We start from the raw sequence: 22,552 nt of genomic DNA, 5'->3' as shown, positions 1-22,552 counted from the left end.
TGTCAGTCTTTGCAATAACTTTAAATATGTGTGTAACACCGATAGACCCCGGTCGTCGGTGGACAGGATTGAACCTGGGGCCTCTGGAGCTTAGTGCATGCAGGGCCGGCTCCAGGCACCAGCTAAGGAAGCAGGTGCTTGGGGCGGCCAATACAAAGGGGCGGCACGTCCGGGTCTTCGGCGGAAATTCAGCGGCGGGTCCTCAGTCCCTCTCTTCCTCTTTGAGCTTCTGCCAAAGAGGAAGGGAGGGAGTGAAGGATCTGCCGCCGAACTGCTGCCGAAGAATGGAGCGGAGCAATTGAGCTGCCGCCAAAGTGCCGTCAATCGGCTATATATATATATATATTTTTTTTTTTGCATTTCTTTTTTCTTTTCTTTTTTTTCCGCCACTTGGGGCGGCAGAAAACCTGGAGCCGGCCCTGAGTGCATGAGCTAAAAGCCGTATAGCTAAGGCTGAAGAGCAGATGCATTAACTCTCTCTAAGTGGTCTTGGTGCCACTAGATCGGACAGAACACCACACCCAGGAGCTGTGTGGGTTACATGTGCACTATCCAATAATCAAAACTTTCCCTTGGCCAAATTTAGCTATCTTTGACTCAGAAATTGCTGCTCTACTTGGTTAAATGCCTTCTAGATATAGACATAAATACCTAAAATATTCATGAAGTATGCCAAAATAGGTATTGTGATAGGGTACATGAGCCAAGTTGGGGAAGGAGCTAAGTGATGACTATAAAGAAAAGTCTGGCGCAAAAAGGGCCTGCAGGGAGAAATGCTGCAATCACTCTCTGGAACTAGAGAATAGAGAGACCAGGCAGATCAAGGAGGAGGCCCAAGGGGATAGTTGGTCCTGGGATCCTCTACTCAGTAGAGAAGTCTGGCTGGAGCCCAGGAAAGACATGGAACAGCCTCCACTGGTGAGCCTTGATAATAAGGTGGGAATTGGACTTCTAAGGAAAGAACCCTGGGAGGCCTTCAAATGAGGAAACAAGATTGATGAAGTATCAGAGGAGTAGCCGTGTTAGTCTGAATCTGTAAAAAGCAACAGAAAAGATTGATGAAAGGTCAACTGCAAAGAGAGCAGAAGTAGGGTTAAATTATGCTTTCGGTTTGAGATTTATTGGGGCTTTGCAAGTCCTGGCCTTGAAAGAAGGGTGAACTTAGGTAGTGGGAAAGCCCAAACGATAGGTCATGGTAGGAAGAGGTCTAGGGAGCCAGCAGAAAGGCATCTGATGGAGTAGATCTTGGCTGCTGATTATAGAATCCCTGGACTGGAACCCATAGTATTGTGAGAGCCTTGGTTCCCCTACCAGCCCCTGCAAAGGGGACAAAGATGACTGAGAGCCCTGAAAAAACGGTGTTGGGAGCACAGAGACCAGAGTCAAGGCCGAAGACCTTTTGTAAGGGCATTGGACTGTTATTTATTGGACTTTCTGTTACCCCAGGAGGGGTGGGACTAAAGTATGACATGGCCCTCCGGCCAGGTCACCAGAAAAGGCAGATCCCACTGCAGGATTGGAGCAACCATTGGGAGGCGGTGCTAGAAGACAAAAGCCTGCTATGCCATAGCCAGTCACAAAGGGTGGTGAGTATTCTTCCACAGTATCCAGCCACATTTTGGCAAATATGCTGATGTTTGGCTTTGTCCACATAGTTTTTTATATGTTTCTTTTGAAGATAAATAGCTAAAAGCAGGTATTCTCCTTCCATACCTCCTCCAGCATCAGAAATCCCTTGCCCATGCTTCTGCTCAGGAGAGAATTCAGGCAGGATGAACAGAGCATGATTAAGGGCCTTGATCCTCAGTTTGTGTAAATCCAGTGTAGCTCCATTGATTCACACTGATTTACACTAGCTGAGGATCTGGCCCAAGGTGTCTATCAACTGTCAGGAAACTGTTGGTCTTCTTGTTTGTTGTTGTAATCTGTATTTTAAAAATTAACATTTTGTCAGTATCAGCAAACTTGTCTTAAAAAGAGGGCAATATGATCATAATGCAAGTTTACTTATCTTAATCCTCAACAATATGGAGAAAAAAAGTGTTCAGACTTTAACCTTTCCCATGTATACCTATACCTATCTCATAGAGCTGGAAGGGAGCCGAAAGTTCAAGTCCAGCCCCCTGCCTTCACTAGCAGGACCAAGTACTGACTTTGCCCCAGATCCCTAAGTGGCCCCCCGTTCACTTTAATTTTTAGAAACAAACATTCATTTTATATATTTTAAAGTTGTTCTCTGTGGAATTTGTTTAACTGCCCAAATATATTTATAGAATATGGGAATGATAACATTTAATTATGAATAAGGGTATACGTGAAACCTGCCGCACTTGTACCATTTATTTTCGATAAAACATCTACTGTCCTTTTTTAAACAACGTGTTATGACTATAGCAAGTTATTAACCAAATTATAATAGGAAAAGTAATATAATTTATGTTCTGAGGGGTAGCAAAGATGAACGTAAGTATTTTATATTACTAGCACAAAATCATAAGATATAATTAATGTGGCTGAATTATTTAGTGTTTTATCCATTACTTATCTTCTAGCTTGGATTTTGGCATGAACCCATTTTCAGTTATTCAATGTTCAGTCCAGTATTAGAATTAGACATTTGTACACCCGTAAGTATAAACATAGACATAATTTATTTATATGCTTATTTCTGAGGATGTGCTGAGTGCTGCCCAAGACACAAAGATAAAGACAGCTCTTCCTCAAAGAGTTTACAATCCAGATAGATGTGATATAATACATCACACACACACATGCACACAAACCCACACTGTAGGAGCTATGCCCTTGTGGCTTGAATAGGACAAGCTACAAATAGCCTTTAAACATGCTAAGGTCTAGTCTGTGCTCAAAAACAGAACAAAAAACACCCATTCAACATCAGTGATCTCACCCATGACATTCTTTTCTCAAAGGTCTCTTCCATGTAGAAGGTTACTGGAATCTCCTACAGCATCTGACTTCTTCCTGAATCCCTTCCAGCCAGGGTTCAGACCAGGCACAGAGAATGTTCTGGTTGCACTGAAGGACAATCTTCTGGCTTTCACAAAGGTGAAATGCCCATACAAATACTGTTAGACTATTGGCACTGTGAACCAAGGAAGCTGATTTACCCACGTGGTGAGGGTAGATGGAGTTCTGTTAAACTGGATGCAGTCTTTCCAAAGGGTGCTCTTCATCCCCTTTGAAGGCCTTCACTGGTAGAGTCTGACCCTTCCTTGTCAAATCTATGTGACAGGGGTGGCCAAACTTACTGACCCTCTGAGCCGCATACAACAATCTTCAGAAGTTCGAGACGAGGGGCACACCTGCCGGGACTTGGGGCTTCAGCCCAACAGGAGGCACCTATCAGGGCTCAGGGCTGCAAGTACACCCCACAGGGCTGAAGCCCCAAGATGCCCTTCCCCACTGGTCAGAAGCCCCTACCCCACCACCATGCTGCAAGGCAGAGGTCCCAGGGACATAGCTCTTTAAAACAACTGGCTTTGGCTCAATCTGAGCAAAATAGTGGTAATTCTGATTATCAGAGAAAAGTGCATTGAAAACGTGGCATGAACTATAAATGCATTGTCAACTGAAGGTAGCTGCCACCCAACTGTCAAACATTGCTGCTGCTCCTAGACTCCACTAGAATGGGAGTGACTCAAAAAGCCTTCTTCCATCTATAGGTAGCAGGAAACTGTCCACTGTCATCACTTCCAAGCTTGACTATTATTATGCAACCTATCTGGGGCTGACCAGAAAAGTCTCATGTTTCACTGCAGCTGATACAACATGCAGTAGCCCACTTGAAAAGCAGGGCAGGCCCCATTAGTTATGGGTCCATTTTCAAATTCCTAAATATGCCATTCTCTGTCTGTCTCAGAGACATCTTCTGTGGGTCCGAGAGTGGCAGCTGCAATGAACAAGAAGGCTTCAATTGATGGAGCTCAGGGCATACTTCACAGGAATCGGGGGTGAAGGTGGCTTCATTCAGAGATCCGGTTGAGCACAAGTGTTGCAATCTTCATGCAACAAAGTATGATTAATCTCTTCAGACAAGCACCTTCATAACAGTCAGGCAGGATAACTGGATTCACCTGGAGCCTGTCTGACCCTTTGAGTCGGAATTTCTGTAGCAGGCTGAAATGGCTGGCGAGCACTACACCATTCCTTGTAGCCAGTAGTATGTGAAAAGAAGGCTGAGATGCTACTACATTATGGCCCCATTTCCCTGTTTCTTCACTGCTGTGCTCATCAAGGGAACTGTGTGGGTGCAGAGACGAAAGTGGCATTACGCTACTTTTACTCCTCTCAAATTCTTGGCTGTGCTGGGGCCTTCAGCATAAATTAGGGAGGAGTTGAGGCTACTCTAATTTGCACTCTGACTATACTGCCTCTCAAAGAGCCATTTGCCAACTGAGAAGAGCTGGATTGCAGGAGCTCTCTGACAATGACCCACACCACTCCTGACATGCCCCTCTATATCAGGGGCCAGGTGGGGGCCAGCCTGGAGCTGTTCTGTTAGCTTTACCCTAGCCAGGGAACCCACTGATCACAGATGTATTCCCTGGGGGCCAATTCTGCCCCATTTACACCACTGGACATGGAATAAAGGGACCATGGTGGAAGAGAGAATCAGGATCTGTATTAGAAAAAAAAAAAGTGAATTGTAGATTCCTTTTTTCTGTCTCAAAAGAGGAATTCTCTGATGTCACCGAATGAGTCACATGCAGCACACTGTAATGCTGCCAGTTATCAGTTACATCAATGTTCTACAAAAATGGTGTTGCAGCAATTGACTTACTTACATTTCTTGGAGATGCACTGTCCCGCCTCGATTTGTTGTGGGCTGTGATTTCAGGACATGAATCTATTGCCAATTGTACAATGGAGAGAGCTTGAATAATGAGAAGAATCCAAACCACATTGGCCTGAGATGATGCTTTGCAGGTCAGATTAGGACAGGTTATTAGGAGGCCTTACAATAACTCTCACCCAGCACTACAGGCAAGAGTAATCAAAAGCATAGCTTTACATATAGCCTTGGGATTTTCAACTTCTGTTTCTGACGTGGGCTGAGTGTCCCTCCACACTTGCAGCATGTCACTCTAAACAATGTTTAATTTATTGAATTGTGTTTAATTTATTACAAATGCAAGGATACTTTAAAGCATGAGGTGTATTACGTAATTAAGAAACTAATGCCTACAAAGGGTGAGCTCTCTTGCTGTAGCTGTCATGACTGCAGTCATTAAATAAGATGATCAGGGTTTTGATTACTAATTTGATTACTAATTACTTCATCATATCTCTGGTTGGGTCACTGACGTTGGCAAAAATGTTTTACAGGCCAATTGACATTCCAAAAAGTGACAGAAATTAATCATCCATTGTTTAGCAGTGGACTAGGGACATTGACCTTAATGAAAACAAACCATAAATCACCTCTCCATCAGCACCCTAGCCTGTTACACTGTACCTCTCTGATTATCCAAGTTCTTGCATTAAAAGTGGGCTTGACAGCACTATCCGTGCTGCAGAAGTTCTCAAACTTTTAGCAAAAAGCTGCTATAACCCTGCCAAAAATAAGCAATAAGAATGCATCTGTAAAATGTGGCATTGTCCTTTGCCTGTCAGGGCCTGGGAGCATGACAGAGAAGGACCAGGAGAAGAAGAGTTTGAGGGTTTTAAGAATCAGTTTTCCTGAAGCTAAAACAGAAGATTTGACAATAGTCTTCAAACAGCACCCTTCATCGGGGATCAATCATGGTGGTTTATCAGCCCAACTGCTTCAAAATCAGTTGTCCTAAAGCAGTCTATTGGAATCTATGCAATGTAAACCTTTTCTTCCCCAGCATATGCCAGCATTCACAGCTGCTAAAATGTGGGCATAGTCCTGCCTCCAAAAATAAAACACAGCCATAGCCTGTATACCCTGTGCTACACCCTTGGCTGCAACTGTCTTAAAGGCCATCTGTGGAGAATTCAAAGCACTTGGAATATTAAGAAATGCTGTAGAAGGGAAGAGAATGCCATGAATTTTTAATAACTTGTGAGTTGTTGTGACATTGATGAGACAATAGAACTGAGTCAGACTTGACAAAAATAATACTGAGTTACCGCCAAAACACATGGAACCAAATCCTCAGCTAGAGGCTTCAATAGAGCTATGCTGAATTACCTCATCTGAGGATCTGGCCCATTTTGTGTGTGTGTATCGAAATACAAATTGGTAAATTAAACTGCAGAATCATGTGACAAACTGAATTTATCATGCACCATTGATCACCTCACCTGCACTCTGCCCGCTAGTCCATCTTCACCAGGATTTATTGTAAGGCTGAAGTTTGGTAAGATGCAACATGTATCCCCAACCAGGCTGCCAAATACAATTGCTGCTGCCATCAGTGGGAAAACAGGAGGACTATGATTGTGCCTGGCCTCAGGGTGAAAGAAGGCTCCTTTCACGTTCCCTTTGTGTAGCTACAGTGGGCTTGACAAAATCAATCCCAAATAAACACACACATATATACCAGTGTATGTACCTCTACACCACAGACACTACATGATGGGTCTCCTTTCCTCCCACCACCTCTGGGTTCCTGTATTGGTTCCTTGCAAAGCTGCTCCCCTTTTCTCATGCTGGCAGCAGCAGCAGTGTGAAAAGCCCTTAGCATCCTGATCTCTGAAGCACCAGCTCCAGATGCTTCAGAGAATGAACCATGCTACATCGGAGCTAAGGCGAGCAGCACAGAAAAGGAGCAAAACAGGAACTGGGGCAGGTAGGAAGGGTGATGGCTTTGAACCTCCTTTAGTTGAATGAGGGCACATCAGGAGGGCACATCATTATTTCCCCATCCAATACTCCATGTCATTGTGACCTTCTCTCCAAAGAGGACGGCTGGATGTGATATCCTCTGGAACCTACTAATGTTGCTCTTTATGTCAGCCCGGGGGAGTCCCTAAAGATCAGCATGAACAGCTTCCCTCCCTTCCAGGGGCTGCTTGTTGGCTTAGAAACCAAGCTCAGGATCTGAACTCCGATTCCACATTTGACTGAGCATTGAGTTCCCACAGTACCATGGTGCTTATGCTCCTTATGCCATACCCCAATACCATTCTAAAAGTCCTATTGTACCTGGGCAGAGTCGGACGATACGAAATGCTTATTGTTGTGTCCATGACAGCTGAAGAGAAGGATGCAAAGCTGAGAATTGCCACTAGCCTTTGTGGCTATGGAAAATCAGAGGCCTGTGGAGACTGATTTCAGTGGGACAAGGCGCAAACTTTGCATGTGATAAGAACTGATTCCTATCTTAAAGGTCACTTGAATTCCAGATTAAAAATTTACTGCTGTTCATAGTTAAATATTCAACCTACCTAAGAGCCTGATCCTGAAATGTGCTGAGTATAATCCACTCCATGGGATTCTGTTGGGGATTGAGGGCACTCAGCACTTTATGGAGTCAGGTCCTTTAGTTATATATGATAAGCATTTGGCTACACTGCTGGTAATAACTAATAGCGTAGGGAAGTGCAGTCTGCCATGGTCTGAAAGGCTTTCAGATGCACCTAATAAAAGGGGAATGTCTGCTAACAGTTGCTGTATTTAAATACTCTTTCATCAATTCTGCAACAGAAAGAAAATCTGCACAAACATCTCCATAATCCAGCATATAAAACTAATGTGTTGTGGAAGCAGAGAAAGAACTGTCATGCATTGCAATCCCTTCCTGTCAGTTCTTTCTCTGCTTCCACAGTATCCTGCAAGAACAGCTCAGACACTTTTTATCAAAGAGAAACAATTTAATTACAAAATGATTTTGCACTGAGAGCATTCTCCTTTCTTTAGTACTATAATTCTGTGGGGGTTTCCTTTTTCTTTTCTTTTTTTTCCAATCTGCACTTAGGTGGAAAATAGCACTCTTCAAAAGCGAGACAGAACTGGAAATGAAATGAAGACATGGAATTTAAGAGACGCTTTTGTACAGCAGCCCAAAAGTAAGTAAGTAAATAAGGTGGTAGCCCATTTAAACTTAATGGACTGGAACCGACTTCACCTTTTTGGAGCTTCACTGTTGGATGAGAATTAAATTACCCAGGCTACCGCAAGTTACACCTCAATATAAAGCAAAGAGAGAGAGAGAGGGAGGTTGGGTTATAAATTGCTGACCTATTCTGTGACCAGCTGCTCACAAAAAGGATGTGTTTGAAATGTGGTGATAAAGATTTAAATCAAAGGAATGACTAGACAGTTTATAAACTGTCTGAAATCTAAAAATTCTGATCTAGGGCAGGAGTTCTCAACCTTTTTCTTTCTGAGACCCCTCTCCCAACTTGCTATAAAAACTCCATGGCCCACCTGTGCCACAACTACTGGTTTTCTGCATATAAAGGCCAGGACCGGCATTAGGGGGCAGCAAACAGGGCAACTGTCTGGGGCCCCACGCCACAGGAGCCCCCTGCTCAGGCTTCAGCTTCAACCTCAGGTGGCGGGGCTCAGGGCCCCAAGCTTCAGCCCCGTGCGGTGTGGCTTTGGCTTTCTGCCCTGGGCCCCAGTGAGTGTAATGCTGGCTCTGCTTGGTGGCCCCCCTGAAACCTGCTCATGGCCCCCCAGGGGGCCACAGACCTCTGCTTGAGAACCACTGATCTAGGGCACTCCTCTCTTCAGCATGACATAACTGTGTTCTGCTGCGTGACATCCTATAGTTACTATTCATCATTTAACCACATCATCTAAGCAGTATAACTGGAGCCAGTAAAAACTTCCCTAGAAACTAAAATCCATTTTCCATTTCAAAGTGGCATAAAATACCATTAAATAGAACTGATGCTCATGAGGGACACACTTAAATTCATTGCCAATTTACAAACAGGAATTTTAAGTAACTTGAGAATACGTGCCCAACTTTTTTTATGCATGAAGAGGCTGTGGCATTGATTCTCCATTGCCCCGTACCTTGTATAGTCATTTTCCTCAGTCTTTTCTTTACTCATGTTGAGGCCATACTTTTGTTAGTTCTCTGTTCCAGGCATTGATTACCTAGACCAAATCTGCCTTGCTATTAGCGATTAGTGTAATGTTATCTGCATAGATCAACTTTGTACCACCTTCCATTTGTATTTGCTTATTAATGAAGTCCATCACAATAATAAATAGTAACGTGCCCTGGTAGAGCCTAACCTTCGACTCAAAACCCTCCATTACACTGATAGCCGCCCAAACTTTTGTCATAGAACTGTTCGAACAAGACCATCACCATCGGGACAAGGTTCTCTGGTACCCCGCAGAATCGAACCAGAGACACCAGCACTTGCTTAGGCACTCTGTTGAATGTTTTTTCCAATTCAAGGAAAACCCAAACATGCTCAACATTCCCCTCCAACATTTTTTTCCACCATCTAGTGATGAACGTACCATCTGGTGTCCCTTCTCCTTTTCTAAAACCAAACTGCAATTTTTCTAAAATGGATTTCACTATTCAACAAATACAACTATCTGTGAGTCTCTCTAACAGTTTTATGCAGTGAGACAGCAGCTTAATTCCTCAGTACTTTGAACAGTTGTTTGTCACCTTTTTGTTTTGTGTATCAGTACGTATAGACTTTTTCTATTTTCTTGGGCTTTTCTTCTCTTTCCAAACTACATGAATGAACCAATGTATACCGGCCTCTCCCAAGGCTTCGGTCCTTTCTTTCATGACTTCGTCTGGACCTATTGCTTTTCCAAGTACCTTCTTTAGCAGTGCAGCTTTGACATCTGCCTCTGACAGGTCAGCAACATCCATAATTATTGGTTCACATGATAGTAGTGTAAAGAACATATAAAGGGTTCTCCTCATTAAGCAGCCTCTCATAGTATTCTTGCTATCAGTTATGTACTGTCTCCTTTCACAAGCAGACCTGCATCCTTTCTGAATGGTGTGTTCACTGTATCTTCTTTTTGTTTCTTGTCCATGCAATCACATATATTTTCTTTCTGCCAAGGTGAGGGCACTGGTTCAACTCTTTTACACAGCTTGTCAGAAGCTAGGTTTCTTGCTTTTTGGACTGCTTGCTTTGCTGCTCTCTTGGAAGCTCTACAGGCAACAACTGCTTCTTCTGAAGGGTTATTTTCCATCACCTTTCAGTCTTCTCTCATTTCTCATTGCTTTCTGCACCTCTGTGTTACAACACCATTCTACCCTGCTTAGCATGTTCACATAGCATCTCAGCTTCTTGGGTCAATACATTTTTGAAGAAACACCACTCCTTTTCTGCTGTTACAATTTGCGTCTCTCTTGGCTCAAATCTTGCGACCAGCTCTTTAAACTTGTTTGTAGTTGTGCTGCGCAGTCTCCCCATTCTGATGCATGTCTTGTTGGAGCAAATCTCTTGCTGGGTCCATTTGCTAGTCAAAACCATGGTTTGTGTTGGGGTGTGGCCATTTCGCTTGGGATAACCTTATAATAATTAACTATTCCCTCTGGTTCACTGGCATTAGCAAGAAATCCATTTGCGTGCTTGCTTCAGTATATGTAAAGTTGATTTTCTCTTTTCTTAAACAAAGTGTTAGCAATTGTCCACTGATTGCTTAAATACATGTCAAGCAGCGCAGCACCCTTTAAGTTCTGAGATCCCATTAGATACCATCCCAGTATCCGCTCAATGCCTGATCCACTTGAGCCTGTATGAGCACTGAAATCTCCCTGAATTAGCAGTAATTCATCAAGTCCGGCCATATCTACTAGGTTCTGCAGGCTCTGCCTAACCTCTTCCTCAGATCAGCCTTGTTGTGCGGCATATACCAATACCACAAATAACTCACATGCCTTCATTTGTATATGGACAGCTATTAAACTGTCATTCACCCTGATGATTTCCCAAATAGTTTTACGAAGTTTTCACAAACCACCACTCCTACACCATTTCTCCTTCCACTACAACCTATATAATGCCACATACAGCCCACACCCAGTTCTTGGGTTACAATTCCTGAATAACTGGACTCCTGCATGCAAAATATATTGATGTTTCTTTGGACCATCATCTTGGCCAGTTCTATGCTTTTACCTGTTTAAAGATGACACATCAAGAGTAGCAACTTGCAAAGTTTTGTTAGACCTTTGTTTCACAAGTCTGAATTTTCAGCTAGAGATTCATCTTTCGGGTTATTCTCCATGACTCTGAGGAGACAACCAGACGCTGGCTACCGGGAATCCTACTGGCCAAGGTTTGAGGCAGGTGAACTTGTGGTCTAGGGTTAAACAGCCCTCCCAGCATTTGCAAGAGTCCCTGGCAGGACAATATGTAGGCTGCACTAGCTACTCTTTAAAACCGATAACTACTCCCACCCTTTAAGTGCAAGCTGAAAAAGAGCTAAGATCCAGCACGTCACCTTACACCATGATCTAGGTCCCCAGTTGGCAAGGTCTGACAAGTCTGTGGGCTGGCAGCCATTTTCCCCCCTTAATGGGATACCATGCCATCCAGTTGGTTCTCAGGAGTATATGTGCAGTTTCCACTTGTCTCTCCAGAGCTCCATAAAATTACTGCTGGTGCTCAGTACTCTAAACCATTTTCTCCCATCTCGAGAGCGTTTAATTTGGAGTTTTTCTTTTCACAGGTAAGTTGCCACCCATGGCTAAAGAGCCCCACCAGAGCAGCCTGGTTTTAAGGTATCAGACATTTGCCTTTCATATGCCAACTTTTTTGTCTGCACCACCTATGCCACAAGAATGCAAGTGGTATGAATTTGGTTGTTAGAGGCTTTGTCACACTGGCCATATGGAATATTTTATAAAGACTGGGAGCTCACTTTCAGATCCACCCCAGGTCATGGTAACCCTTTAGGAGACCAGAGCCCCCTTTTGTTTTATGTCTGGTGCTGCCAACGACTTGTTATGCAACCTTTCTGTGCCTCAGTTTACTCATTAGTAAATGGTGTAATTGTACCTGGCTACTGCACCTCAGGGGATTGTGATGCTTCCAGATTCAGAGATTATAAAGCCAATAAGATGTGATCATCTCTGACCTCCTGTATAACACAGGTTGAGGACTTCCCGGAATTGATTCCTGTTTGAACTAGAGCACATCTTTTAGAAACAACCTTGATTTTTAAAAAATGCCAGTGATAGAGAATCCACTACAATCCTTGTTAAGTTGCTCCAAAATATAATTACCCTCACAGTTAAAAAGTTATGCTTTATTTCAGTTATGCATAACTCATTACTATTCAAATGAAAGGCATAATGTAAAAATCCTGGGTCCGACCACCCCTGAACTTTGGGAAGGATCTACAGTTATGACTTCATCCTTATTTTCATTTTCTCAATCTACTTTCTATTTGTCCTGCCTCTCCCCCACGTCTCCTGTTTCCCCACCATTCAGCAATGTTTCTCTCTGCTTCTTCACCCACAAAACCTTCTTCCCCCAGAGATGGAAGCTTGAATCTGAAGACCTGGCTATCCCGCCTCCTGTTTGGACCACCCACAGAGGCACTTAGACCCAGTTGCCTTATTTCCTGCTGGGACCACCCACAGAGGTCCCTTTAAATAATAAGGTAATTATGCTATGAATGAAAATTCCAGCAGAACTGCTATGGTATTATTATTTCTCAATAAAAGGACCCATCTGTGCTGAACCACATCACCCCCCGGTAATGTGACTCTCTCAGTCACAGTTGCCTAGCTAGTCCCTTTTTTTCCATAATCTCCATTTTAAGTAGGGCCAGGTAAACCCGTTGGGGTTTGGCTACTGATCTGGGTTCTCACTGAAAAAGCTGGAAAACCCTGAACTCAACCTGCTTACGTTGGTGCATTGATAAATATGTCCTCACAGCCTGGCAGTAATTCTATGGAGCCCAGGCTCCAGTGTCAGAATGTAATGGGCAAGAGAGGGCTTGGCCACCGGACGGAGTGGTTGCCCTTTTCCTTTCACTTACTAATGTGTTCCTAGAGTGTAGAGCACTTCTTGGCTACTACCTACATCATGGAGAAGACTCTGTGTATCCCATGGCAAAATTGGAACAAATTCCATGGCAACAACTTCTAAAATCTGTGCTGACATTAATATATTTTCTTATTTGTATTGCAGTAACTTCTAGGAATGCCACTGTGCTAGGTACTGTACAAACAGAGAACAAAAAGACAACCCTTTGCCTCAGAGAAATCAAAATCTAAGTAAATAGCCTTCATTCCCATCCCCCTCCATCATAGTTACTTAGCTTATACTTCACCTCTCTCCCTGCCTGCAAGCAGGACTCCGGCTCTGACTTCCCTAGGCCCCCTGCTTTTGCCTGGCTTCCTGGAATAGTCCAGGAAGCATGCACTGTACTCTAATTACCTCTCCCTTGTTGGGAAAGCTGGAGAGCAAGTGACAACCCAAGAACTAAATTTGAAGCATCTAGCTGCATCAAAATGTTGAATTCTGTAGAATGTCGTAAAAATGTCAAGTTCCACTGCTGCAGAATCATTGGGTGCATGGGTCCTTGACTGAGATACTTGGAGCAGGAATTCACAGCTGTTAGCGCTATTGTGTCAGGCTCTCTGCAGACTCATGCGCACAACTCTGCAGAAGTAACCTCAAAAAAGTGACCAGAGTGTATTCTCTGCAACCGTCGGGGCTCTGCTGTTTTTTGTTTGTTTGTTTGTTTGTTTGTTTTTGTTTTTTATGAAGCTGAGATTCTGAAGATAATTCCTCTGCAAGGTGTAAATTCCATGGCCAAAGGATAAAAGGGACCCTGCTAATGGAAGTCGGTCAGGTTCGGTTCTACATCACAGGATCATCTTGGTGTTTTTGCAGCTCATGCTATGGCAGCCTTTGAGTCTCCTTCATGTGGTCAGGCTGTCCTCTGTGAGTCACATCCCAGCACTGGAGTATGGGCTCTATTGACTGAGGCTATGTCTACTCTGGTAATTGAATGACAAAACTTTTATCTTTCAGAGGTATTAAAAAAACAGACACACCCCGAAAGACAAAAGTTTTGCCGATGACAGGTACCTGTGTGAACAACTCTTTGTTGGCAGGAGTGCTCTCCTGCTGATAATGGTAATGCCACTCATTGGGGTGGAAGTTTTTTGTCAGCAGGAGTGCCAATAAACAGCTACACTGCGCGTCTTTTAGCGACACGGCTGTAGCAACACAGCCATGTTGCTAAAAGCTGTGTAGTGTAGACATAGCCTTATTGTCAGGCCATGGCAACCAGCTGAGAATCTGCCCTTTAGAGTCCAACTATCTCTTTTTAATTAACAAAAATAAACCATCTCCACAATATCGTCCCTCCCCCAGTCTGTGGTTTAAGTCTGATTTTAAGAAATGCGAACTACCATAAAAAACGTTCCCCTTTCTCCTCCAGTTCTGTAAGCCACACATTGCTCCACTGGTAAGGAACTGAAGTCTCTCTGGTTGGTTTCTGAACCAACACAGCATGGAAGCTAACAGCTAAACATAGCAATAAACAGTGGCAGGCAGCATGGGAGAAATAAAAGAAGTTTTACCTTTTTCTAAATCAGGACAACATTGGACATTACAATAGATGTCCCATTTCCCTCAGCAATAATCTGGTTCCCTTCTAGGGACAAACTGTTCAGCCCTTCAGCATTCATAGTTTATCCAGTCAGGAAACATATTATTGCCTCATAAAATGGGGCACCTGTCTCACTGTCCATTAAATATTAACATCAGTGACATAGAAATGAACTGTAATAGTTTTATTATACTAATGTTCTGGTACATCTTATTACAGTTCAACTTGATGTTAATAGAGTGATCGAGTGTATGCAGAATTGAACATTATAAGAAAATCACATGGCAATTTGATTTTGTCAGTACAGTCCTTCCTTTTGGCACAGCTGAAATACAACATATTACCATGTTCTTCAGTGACAGAATATTAGAATAATACTCATCACCTTTATGGTGCTTTATGCCAGATGATCTCAAGGCACTTGTCAACAATCAATTGAATATATCCCAGTAAAGTAGGAAAGGGTTATTATTCCATTTTAAGAGGTGAAAAAACTGAGGCATAAAGAGTTTAAGCAACTTGCTTCAGTCTGCAGGAGAAATGGAAATGGACTTGAGGCCTCTTGGCTAAATCACAGTACTAGAGACATTAGAGGAACAATGGGTCAAATTCCATCACTAACTTACATCCCACACAATCCCATTAACTTTGCTGCCTGGATCTTGACCTTTAGACTCAAAGCAGACAAAACCAGAACCTTTATGTGGTTGAGAAAACCTTGTTTAAAGAAACACATTCTCTACACTTCCTGATTTCAGTCAGGACAGGAAGCAGTAGAAATACCATGATAAAGGCTGTTCTTGTAGATTTCCAAGCCTGGCTTTGAATTTGGCCCTTGGTGTTTTTGTTCATTGTGGATAAGTCTCCAGAAGTCTCAGACTCAGACTGGAAGTCTCAAGAGTCCAGGCTTTCTTGTGAGGTTTTGAGTCCTTCCCAGTTTCAGCAAAAGTAGGAAATTTACAAGAATAGCCTTTGCCCAGGGTGTTTCAGTACTTCTGCTTCCTGCCCTTACTGAACTGAAGAACTGCAGAGAATATGTGTTTATCTTAAACAAATGAGTAAATGTTGTTTTTCCCTTTGAGTTTTGGGCTAAGATTCAGGCTGATCCTTATTTTATTCAAGCCTGTCTGCTTTTATACAGAATTGTATATATGAAAACCCTGTATATACCTAGGGCCATCGTTGAGTAAGTGAGCGGGCCCCAAATCAAAACTTAGCTGGTCTGGGCTTGAAACCCCAGAAGCCACTGAAAAACAATTTTTCAGGGTTTTCGATGCTTTCCAGTAGCTGTGGGGCAAAGGGACATATCCTCGTCCCTTTCAACTCATTAGATAAAATTTGATTCTTTTCAGTGGGATGAGGATTTGGCCCATAGGTGACACAAGCTGTTGTGGTATAAAAGTTTTACTAGCATGACTTTGAGATGGCCACATTATCATCATCAGCAAAACCATGAGTATGTTATGCCGGTTATCTCAAGCAAATGTCAATAAAACCTGTCTATCTTTCCACATCATCATGTATTCTCTACAAAGCAAATATTTCACAGAAGAAAAATACCAGTATTAGTATTGTTTCAGGGCTTTTTATTAATATTAGTATTATTTTTCAGTTCACTCTACCTGTAATGAAGTTAGGCTGCTTTAGTGCCATGAGTCCAACTGTACAGACTTTAGAGGAAGAGAAAAATTATATGTAATAAATTTTAAAAACTTCCAGAAGTAGCTTTTCCGTGCATAGTCTGCTATCTCTAATTTACCAGGACTAGAAACAAATTCCCTAGGCTGTTAGGAGAGGGATTCCTAGCTTTCTGAAAGTATATAGTTCTCATTTATGGCCCTGGTGGATCGTGTTATATTGGAGCTCATAATTGTCTCTGGTCCATGACTGAATGTTGCTTGTCCTGGGACTCAGACCAGTATGACTGGTTGGAAACCAGGAATTCCACAATTCAGGAGTAAGAAGGAAATATTTTCTGGGCAGCATTTGTGGTTTGGTTTTGTTTTATTTTATTTTTAAACTATGGCAGCTGTTCAAAGCTGATCAGAGGTTTGATCTGTTATAAGAAGTTGCATCAGTGGGCAGAATGCAGGAGAGGTGGTTAAAGGCAGTTGATGCTATAACAAGAGTTGGCTGAATAATGAAGACTTGATTTGTGAATTAGTGACTTGACTTTAATTCACTGTTATTTCTGGGGTCAGTGTTTTTCATTTCAGTGTATTCAGATGACTGTTGGGTAGTTACAAAAATGCTTGTGAAAATCCAAAATTTCACAATTTTTAATAAACGTATACTACTTGCTGTTATTCATTGTTCTCATGTTGCACTATTTCAATCATCTCATCAGGAATCAGAAATATCACATGAGCAATCACTCCAAAACCAGTGAATAATCACAGTAACAATTTGCAAGTACATATAGGCAGAAAAATATTCACCCATGCTATTTAGGAAATTCTTCCTAATAATGAATGGATTTGCAGAAATCATGAAAGGGTCCATGAATGAGTCGCAAACCAAAGAAGGGCAGAACTTCATCTAATTTTTGGTACAAAAATATTATTTTACAACACATTTTGAGGACAGCTACGCTGGTAAAATTATATAGACCCTGTTTGTGAGTGTATGTATTGCTGAACTTAACCTTAAAAGAGAATGGGAGGCTATGAAGTGTCTATCTGCCAGAGCAGCCTCTCTAGGGACTTCATTTTTTTCCCCCATAAACAAAGTTATATTAATAAAATGAACCACTGTCTCAGTTTACCAAAGTCATTTAGGAAATTAATAAAGATCACATACCAGTGTTGTATTATACTGCAATGGGGAATGAAAGGAAGGAATTGTCTTCTTCCACATGCTCAGTATCACATTTACTGCCCAAATTCTTGAATAAACATATCAAAATAAACTTATTTAATCTTTGACCCAGTGGGGTTTGTATGGTTTGGAAGAAAGAAGGAAGTATATGGAGTTGAGTTTTATGCAACTGCTCTGTGGCTTCCTTGCTGAAAAATGTAAACAAATAAAACATAGCAGCAATAATCTAGTTCAGTTGTGTCTAACTTCAGATAATAGATGATAAGAAAGCAGACCATATTACAGTACTTATCTGGAAAGCCCACAAATGGTGACTAAGTACTGATACAGCAAACAATTCCTTGAGCATTTTTTCCAATATATGTGGAACCAATAAATAAGAAACTTGTGATTATGATGATTTCTGAGTAAGTCATGTGATGTCTAGGAATAAACCTTTAATTTATGACTTTGCTGATTAACTTGGCTGAAGGGGAAAGAAAAGCTTGAAATAAAAGTGCTGGACCTCAGCCTCCTCTACACTTTCATCCTCCTCCATTTTCCTAGTGATCCAGCTGTAGGCATGGTATATTGTATATGTCTTCAGGATTACCCTTAACAATGTGAAATATAAACACTGCTCACTGAGACATTGCTAACAGAATGGCAGAAGGCCAAAAAGGAAAACTGTCCTCTTAATCTTAGAGACATTTAAAAGCCAGGTCCAGAAATGTTCTTCTTTCACTTAAAGAACTCTAGTATCATTTATATTCACATGTTCTATTCTGATGTATGGTTTTCTTCTCTTCATTTGGATGTTCTAGATAGCAGGATATTGCTGTGTTTTAGAATTCTTTAAAAGGTCATTAATAATGTGTAAAAGCCCAACTGTGCTATCTTTACTTAGTTTGAGTAGCATCTTGCTCTGGGAGAAATCCCATGGAAGGCTGTACTAGCTGCATGAGTGAAGCTGACAAAAATCAAGCCTTAAAATATCAAATGATTTGCCTCTGAGAGATAGGATGCTTCTATGCAAAAGTGAGGGAAACAAGGGTCTCTTCTTTCATTGATGTTTAAAAAGAGAAAGAAAGTCCTTCCTACTTTTCACAGGAGGTTAAAACACTTTTTGAAGAATAGTTCTACAGAGGTAAGGTGTTCAGTAATTAGGGCAAGAGACTGAAAGGCAGAACTCCTGAGTTCTATTTCCTATTTGCCATGAATTTAGGTAACTCATAAGGCCTCTGAGCTTCAGTTTCCTCATCTGTAAAACATGGATAATAATGACCTCCCTCCAATGGGGTTGTAATGTATAACTAATTATAGTCCTCCACATTAGTAAGAAGTATCTTCTTCTATGAGAAGTCCCACTGAAATTAAAGGGACTACTTGAGGAGTAAGGTACTACTGAAAGTAAGTAGGAGTGGCAGAATCTATCCCTAATTTTAAAAATGTTGTAACATTATTGAGTATCACCAGATGGTGCCATTGTAGATGTCCTTTTTTGTTTTGTTTGAATGCATAGCTGTTAGTTATTGAAGAAATACTTATTGTCAGCTGTGGTGAAGTTCTTTTTAAAGGCAGAGGATATCACAGATAAAAGTAGGTTCTCTGCCTGAATTCCATCAATAATAGAAAAGAAGTCTTTTGAAAGGACCTTAGCAACCTTAACTAAAGTTGTCACTATTGCTCAAGCTATAATTTTTGCCTCATGGTATCATATACTAATGTTGTAGTTTTGCAAGGTTAAACTCTCCTGATTCAATGTCAGCAGTGTGTGTGTGTGTGTGTGTGTGTGTGTGTGTGTGTGTAAAAATCTTTGAACTAGAGTAGAGGTCAAACTTTTTTTCTGTCTTTCTTTGACTCTGGCAGGCAGAGTCATAGGCTAGTATGCTATTGTGCTTTATTTCATCAGCTAGGGGGAAACAGCTGTGTGTTTTAGCATAATGAATGAGGCGGTCAGTTTGTAATGCTTAGTATGCAATTCTGTTACACAGGAAGCTAATACAAATAATTGCCTATCAAATTGTGTCTTAAAAAAAAAGGAGTGGGGGAGGGTGAAGGAGAGACAGATTTAGGAGCACGGCACTTCCTCCTATTAGTCTCTTAAAATATTCCACTTTAAAGGACTCCCAGAAAGTCATTCAGCAAAATCAATGCAGAAATAAGGATTTCAGCAATATTTCTTAATTGCTTTTTTTTTCTTTTAGCAAAAAAAAAAATCTTGTAAAGGTGGACTAGTCCAAACATACATAAAAAATCCACTTGAAAACGAAGATATTACACACAGGTAATACTCTTATGGAGCGCTAATCTGTGTACAATATTAACTTAAAAGCTTATTACAATTTGTGTTCCCAATATCTGCCTATATTTTCTGTTATGGAAGATGTTTATGTTAGCACTTCTTTTAATGGATAAATGTCATCTTTCTACAGGTGGATGGGAGAATGCCCATGTATTTGTGTATGTATAAACAAGATAAAATGGCTACTTCACTCCTACTGAAACCAAACCGAAAGAGCAGGTAATCTTTCAAAAATAATTATCATATGGAAACCAAAGCTGTCTTAAGCTGTCACTCAGTATGAAAACCGAGAATGCTGCAGAAGTGAAGTAAACAATGACTTCCCTTTCAAACTAAGTTTCCCCATTTAATTTTTTTTGGTCTGCATGAGCAAGAAATATTACATTGGCTCTGAGGTAAAAGAGGGAGTGATATGAAGGCGTCAGTAGCACACACTGCTGACAATTATCTGCTTCAGGCTCTCAAAGGATTCTACCTTGCCTCCTTAATAGTCCTCTCCCCTTCCAGTATGACCATCAGTGCTGGACCTTAACCCAAACTTTGGATCTGAACACCCTTGTACTTCAGGGTGATCCCATATGAAACATAAATGTATGGCCCAGATTTGCCACCCTTACATTCAGTAGTACCTCACTCATGCAAGAAGGTATTACTGAATTACAGAGTGATAGAAATAGGCCCCATAGTTTTATATAAGTTAGGTTGTGTGTTTAGGCCCAGCCCTGAGGAGTGAAGCTAACATAACTTGCATTAGTGCAGGACAACCAGAGAACGCCTGAATCCCAATTCCTCACCTACTACTGTCTTCTTATGGGTAGGAAGTAATTTGCAGTTGGCCTAGGCCAGCAGCAAATTATGCCAGTCCTATTTGGGTTTAGCTGCACCAGCTGGAATGTAAAAGGGTGGAGCTAAGGCTCTACCTATTCCATGCCCACCTGCTCCAGGATGGAATACTCCTGCATTCCCAGATCCTAGGTCCAGATACCCCTCAGATGAGGTTTCAGCGATTTCTACTCCCCTGTAGGGGTTTGTAGTCCAAGTCACAAGTTAGCCCTTATGTGAATGCAATGAGCCAATTTTTGCCACCTTTATTTACGTGATGTAATACTTACTTTGTGTAGCCCGCCAATTTCAGTGGGGAATTCTGAGTATGATACTACTCAGCATGACCAAGAGAAGTAAAGTCTGACCCTACATAAGAATCACATGTGGTATGTGTTGGACTTGGGTAGGATATGTTAACTTTTATATGAACTAATATGAATTGGCTGATTTTATATATGATAACTTCTACACATACTCACACACGTATATATTTAACATATACAAAGCATACTCCGTCCTGTCTATGTGTTTGAAACACATACGTCCTTACCATATGAATGGATGTGCACTTTGTGGCTCAGGCTCATCTGACTAGTCCCTAGCTCTGCTTTAGGTTCTGGCACACCGACAAACCATCACAAACATACATGTACATGGAGAAACTCATCACTTGCCTACAAGTTTACAGTGAGGTTCAACCATTTTTCCCGACTTGGGGTTTTTTTTGTTTTTTTTTGGCCTGGAAACCAAGGTGAACTAGTCTGATGGAAAAAACATTTTGATTTTTTTCCAAGGAGGGTTTGGAAGGCGTTGCAAAGCTGTAAATCTCACAATCTATAGCAAAAATTATTATATACGCTCTCTCACTCTCTGTGCATGTATGCATGTGAAGGGTTCTTCTTGTACATGCTTTTGCTTTCATTTTCACATGTGTATTAGAGAATTTTGTTTGCCACACTTTGGATACCAGTGTGCATGGATGGCATTTCTGGCAGGAAATACATTCATCCTGACATACCAAACGAATGGTACACTGGACACACATTTTTCTCTTGCAACTGTTTTGGCATGTCACTGCTTGTCACGTGCGTTGGAGTTTCTTTTACTGGAGCCTGGAATATCATTTGAAAGGTCATGGATTATTTTAAAATGTATTTAAACAATGTTAACATTTTAACCTAAGAGTTAACTCTAATAAAATTTTCACTCAGAACTGCTACTTGCCTCCACGACTCCCTCTTTACTCAGACAAAATCACGCATACTTTCTTCTGTCTGATCTACAGACACTGAGTTGTCTCAGATATTTAGATACTCAACATATTGCAGAATATATATAGATTTGTAAACATTTGGTACAAGAGGGGCACAAAATACAGGTAAACTTATTAAGGAATAGTGTTGATGGACAACTTAATAATAATAATTAATAATAATTAAGCAAATAAAAAGCTTTTAAAGATGAGCATTGTATACTGAAAACATAACTTGGTTGTCCTGGGAGTCTCCAGTATTTGTAACTGAACAGCATAGTGTGTGCTGAGGCAAATAGTAATTCTAATGCCAACTTGAACGCTCTGAATGTATTGTTCTTGATTTTCAGGTCATTCTTCCAAATGGATGGATGTTTAAAATATCATGGTAGAGATTTCCAGTATGAATATTCCAGGTCCATTACAATAGATGATTTCTGGTCAGTCAGGGATTTTCACTCTCTTCTGGTAGAAGAAATGACTGTGAATGAGAGGAGAGGCTACCTATGAAGAGCATGTGTATTCCATGTTGTACAGTACTTATTAAGTGTGTCCTATACATCTCACTGTAGCCATTCAAGCCCACATTATGTTGTTTTCTTATTCCCTGTAGTCAGAAAGGTGAATACATTCATTACAAGTTCACTGTGGAAGTGTTCACAAAACATGTTGACTTTTGCATCTAAAAATCTATGGATATTTTGGAAATTCAGGCAATAAGTGGCAATTTACTTGCACAGAGAATATTGTGCTCTGATTCCAGTGCTGTATGGCATGCTAGCTTCAGGCAGATTCTCAAGTGTGCCGAATGTGTTGTACTTACTCCTTTCTTTATTAGTGCTATCCAGAAGTCAGCAGGTCCTTTCTG

General features: G+C 41.4%; 1 long non-coding RNA gene across 7 annotated transcripts in view; it reads left to right on the top strand.

The window, feature by feature from the left end:
- LOC117872657 overlaps positions 1-22,552 on the top strand; it is an 83,651-nt gene that overhangs the window by 37,275 nt on the left and 23,824 nt on the right. For 4 of the 7 annotated variants that reach the window (XR_004644547.1, XR_004644545.1, XR_004644551.1 and 1 more), the window contains exons 2-8: positions 1,447-1,586; positions 7,911-8,001; positions 11,606-11,657; positions 12,416-12,541; positions 19,510-19,589; positions 19,738-19,826; positions 20,729-20,818. This is a non-coding gene — a long non-coding RNA (uncharacterized LOC117872657). Of the gene's footprint in view, positions 1-1,446; positions 1,587-7,910; positions 8,002-11,605; positions 11,658-12,415; positions 12,542-19,509; positions 19,590-19,737; positions 19,827-20,728; positions 20,819-22,034; positions 22,232-22,552 lie in introns of all 7 variants that reach the window. The other 3 variants (XR_004644549.1, XR_004644550.1, XR_004644548.1) reach the window with 2 other exon arrangements.

The sequence above is a fragment of the Trachemys scripta genome, chromosome 2 (genome assembly GCF_013100865.1).
Source record: "Trachemys scripta elegans isolate TJP31775 chromosome 2, CAS_Tse_1.0, whole genome shotgun sequence".
NCBI lineage: Eukaryota > Metazoa > Chordata > Testudines > Emydidae > Trachemys > Trachemys scripta.
Note: the sequence above shows the minus strand (reverse complement) of the source record. Positions and strands in the feature narration are given on the sequence as shown.